Source organism: Bison bison, unplaced genomic scaffold (assembly GCF_000754665.1).
Source record: "Bison bison bison isolate TAMUID 2011002044 unplaced genomic scaffold, Bison_UMD1.0 scf7180017860666, whole genome shotgun sequence".
Classification (NCBI taxonomy): Eukaryota; Metazoa; Chordata; class Mammalia; order Artiodactyla; family Bovidae; genus Bison; species Bison bison.
The window spans coordinates 83,340-87,899 of NW_011491238.1; positions in this window are offsets into that span (position 1 = coordinate 83,340).

The following is a 4,560-nucleotide window of genomic DNA, read 5'->3' on the forward strand; positions in this document are numbered from 1 at the left end:
GCCCGGCCCTGGGCCAGACCATCCGTCTCCCCATCTCGGCCTCAGACAGCTGGTGCCGGGCTCCTGAGCCCAGCGAGGGCAGGAAGGTCACTGCTTGCTGCCTGGGGAGGGGGCCGCCACGGCAGGACAGCTGACTCCGCTCAGTAGCCCCGCCCTGGCCTCCTAGGCTCCAGGCCGATGTCACCGTCCCCTCCCCTGGCCACCTCTGCTGGACCATTGATTCTGTATGAATATTCATGCAGCATTTCAGCCAGGGCTAGTCATTAATATTCCAAGAAAGCAGAATGGAGCCGCGTTGGGTTCTCCTGTGTGAACGGGGGTCACGCGCGCTGATGGGGACGTGGCCTGGGCCTCGCCGACACTTGCATCAGCCTCCGGGGCTTCTGTCTGAAGACACTGTCTGATCAACCCACTGACCGACCGCAGGCAGGCAGGTAGCACAGAAGTACAGGGTCCAGAGAGGGCAGCGGGTGGGGGCTGCCCCAGGCCCCTCCCACTCTGACCACACGGCCCTCCAGACCTCACGTCCCCGCTCCGCAGGACGCTCGCCCTGCATCCACGGCCCTCTCTGTGCTGAGGATACTGAGGAAGGCCCGGCGTCTGTGGTCTCACCCTTGGGATCCCCAGAGCAACACCTGCCTGCCCCAGCATCTAGCCAGGCCGCCTGGCACTCTGGGCCCTTGGGGGTCCTGGCTTAAGTCCTGCCCCACTCTGGCCCGGGGCCAGTCCCCACGGGTGGCAGTACCCGCCCCTTTCAGCTTGTGCCCACCCCACGGCTCTAGGTCACAAGGGCCAAGGTGGCAGGTGCCCACAGTTGGGCCAGCCGGGGTGGGAGAGCTCTGCCCAACCGGGGCTCCTATGAGCTTGCCTGTGCCCAGGGTGGTGCACTCGCCATCTCTTGGCTTAGGAGGACGAGCTGACTCTGGGGCCGTGGCGGCGGTGCCTGAGCACCCTTCTCTTCTGCCTCAGGCCGTGGACGTGCCTGGACTGGGGGCGCCTGGCAGCCCGCCTGCTCAGGCCCTCCCGGCATCCGTCTGCCACCCCCTCAGGCGCAGTGCGGGCCACACAGTGAGAGCCACAGCAACCCTGCCGGAGGCCCCGTGTGACACAGCTGCCAGCCTGCCTGGGCACGCTGCCCGGTGGGGCTGGGGGAGGGGCAGGCCCACGGGCGCTGAGTCAGCTGCCCCCGCATGGTCCCGTCCCCACCCGGGCAGGGATGTTGGTGAGGTTGGGGGTGGAGGGGGTGCAGCTCCCATCTTTGGGGGAGCTGTCAATGGCTGGGGATTTTCTGGAAAGTGGCTCCTGCAGGAGCCAGGCCTGGAGGGGCGGCGGGGGCGGGTGGGGTGGGGTGGGGTGGGAATGAGAGGAAGGGCCTTCCCGGAAGACAGGGCCCTTTTCCAAACAACACCAAAAAGGGAGAAGGGAGAGGACCGACCAGCCTGAGCGGAGGGAAGGAAGCGCTGAGTCAGCACCGAGCCGGCCTCCCTCTGCCAATCAGGCGCCGGAGGGGACAGGGACTCTCAAGGTCAGCGGACGTCAATACCCGCGGGCGTCCCAGTGGACCGCCCTTCCTCCGCCACAGTGGGGGGCACGCTCCCCCAGAACAGGGGGGCGGGGCGGGGGGCGGTCGCCTGCCCCGGCCATCCTCCTGGTGGGGGCTGCGTCCTCCCCCAGGCTGTGCACTCAGGAGGTCAGGGCGGTGGGAGGACATGGCGGTCTGAGTGTGGTCTCCCTCCCAGGGCCAGCAAAAGCGACTCTGGAGCCAAGAGGGTATCTCTGAGGACGCCTTGTCCACCCCCTTGCCCGGGGGCTGACTTCCTCAGATAAACCTCTGGTTTCTAGAAATTCCCTTCTTGCCATGACCCCTCTCCCGCGGTTGCCTCACTTCCCACGGGCAGCCCCTCCCACCCTGCGGGCCGGGGGTACTCCCCAGAGGGAGAGCTCCATGGGTGGCCGGCCAAGAGAGCCCCCGCGCCTGGCCAGGGAGGCCACCACCCAGCCTTCAGGCCCTGCTCTGTGTTCCAGGGAAGCGCCTCCCCGGGCTTCTGCCCCAGCCTTGACCTGCTGCCCTCCCTGCCCAGGGATCACTGCCCCCGAGTCTGACTGTCCTCTCTTCGCAGGCCACAGGCCCCGGGTGCCCCGAGTCTCCCCAGCTCGCCCTCGGGCACTGGCCAGTTGAGTTGGACCGGCCTCCCCTGGCCAGCTTCCTTCTTCGTGGTCACTGTGCCTGCCTGCCCCCCCAGGCCTCCCGGATTCCCACAATCAAGGCCCACTGTCTCCACCACCAACACGCCAACTCGCCCAGAAAGCGGGGAGGGAGGCCAGGCCTGGCAGCCTGTGGGAGCCACGGAAGTTGGGCCTCCCTGAGGCTCAGGCGTGGTAAGGACGAACCTGGGATGGTGCTGCCCGCTGGCACTGGCTCCCCTTGAAGCTGGCATGCCCAAGAGGGGTCTCCCTCCTGGCCAGAGAGCATCGCCCCACCCGAGACTCGGCCAGGCTGTAGCTAACAAACCATACCTCCCGAGGGTCCTCCGGCATGTCTCGAGGACCAAGGCTTCTGTGATGAGTCTACCAACTCTGCCATCAGAAGCAGCTAAACCCCGAGAGGACTCAGGTTGGTTTCCACTGATACATCAAGCCCCACACAATTCCAGGGTTGGCAGCGAGGCCGCCCTGTTGCAGACCCGCAGCTCTCCTTCCAGGGCCGCTTTCTGGCCACCCCGGCTACGGGAGAGGACGTGACCCTCCTCATCACGGGAGTCAGGGAAGCCTTCACTCAATAAAGATAAATAAGAACGTGCATCTCATTTTTCCAATTGCTTTTTGGCTCAACAAGAACCGTACTTGGGTTTTCTGCCAGTATCTCGCCTGTGGGTGTCTTCTCTGAAACTCAGTGCACACTGCATGCGCACGGCCATTCCGGCCCAAGAGGGTATGTCCTGTCTTACAAGGACCATACGCACTCGGTTGTTGAATTCAGCCTCACGACCCTCACCAGGCCCTCCTCGCCCAGCACTGACCAAGTCTCTCGGCTGCCCCCGCCAAGCCCCAAGGGCAAGTGCCAGTGGTGGAACCCCTGGCCTCCGGGCACGGAGGGCCCACTGCAGTCCAGCACAGTGACTCCTTCTCCAGCTTGGTAACGGTTGCTTTTAAGTTTCCCACTGTACTTAAGAAAAAACAGCATCTGTGGTGTTTCGGGCTTGTTATATCCTCTTAAAAAAGGTATACAGCTTTTGAGCTTTAAACAGTCACACCATCAACGTGTTAAAAAAATAAGTTTAATGCAGGTGGCTCGTTTCATGAACAGCTTCACAGGCACTGAGGGCACCGAGCAGCGGGCCCGCACACTGCGCCCCCAGCCCCACGGGCACACGCCCGCCCGGGGCCAGAGTGCCAGCAGTCAACGAACACAAAACAAAGCTTTCAGGAAACAGCAAGATTCAGTGCAAAAGATTCTCTGCAGCGCTGAGAAGTGGGGTCCACGCGGATCGGCTCCTCGCCTGCCATCCAGGTAACTCGGACAGACTCGCCCCCCACTCCCTCCGAGGAGCCCACCGCTGACCTTGAGTGGACAATCGCCTGACAGAAGCTGACTACAAATAAAAAAACACGGCTTGCAGCCAAGTTATTTTTTGCTTTCTTTACCTGATTTGGGTTTTTCTTCCAGCGGCACACAACTGCCCTGACAGCCCCTCTGGCCACTAGGCAGCCTGGCCAGACGGGGCTGAAGGAGCCACTGCCCGTGCCTGGGGCTGTGGGGACAACTTGGGGTGGAGCAGCATTAGCCTGCCTGTTGCCCTCCCGTCTGAGGCCCTAAGTCCTGCCTCTGGCTGTTGTCCCAGCTGAATCATTCAGGGTGCCCCTCGCTTGCCTAGGAGGCCCAAGGCCACCCTGGCCTCATCTGATGGAGGCGGGGGAGGGGCGGGGCAAGCCTCTAGGCCTTTGGTATGTTTTCTCTGCAATCGGAACCACCCTGGCCCACATTCACTCTTGCTCTGTACTCCCAGCTGCTCCAACAGCTGCTGAGGCAGGAACAAGGGCCACCGAGTCCCTCACTTGGCGGTCCAGTCTGGTGTACCCGACTCCAAGAGGTGTTTCTTAATGTGCAGCACTCGGGCCACCTCTGATATCTGCTCCTGACACACACATCTTAATCCTGGACGTTCCCTCCAGGGAAGAGGCTGAACCCCCCCCACCCCCACAAGCCCCCAAAGCCAGAAATGCACTGAGTTGCCTGCCTCAGAAAGTCACACTTGAAGAGATGACGTCATCTGGCCGACTTGCTCAGCAGACCTGCCTGGGAGGAAGACAGGCGTGCCCTGGAACCAGCACACCCCCTCCTGATCTAACAACCTGCCAAGTGAACCCAGGTGACACGGAAGCCCGGTCTGGGACTCAGGACACCTCGCAGGGTAACATATGGAGGACAGTGTATGGGTTGAGCCAGGACTTGGTGGCCCAGGGCGGAGTGAAGAGCTTGGTGGCAGTGCGGGGCGTCAGCTGGTGGAGCCCGACACTTCCCTAAGGCTGGCGCAGGGGCTGGGGGCGCACAGGAGGGGA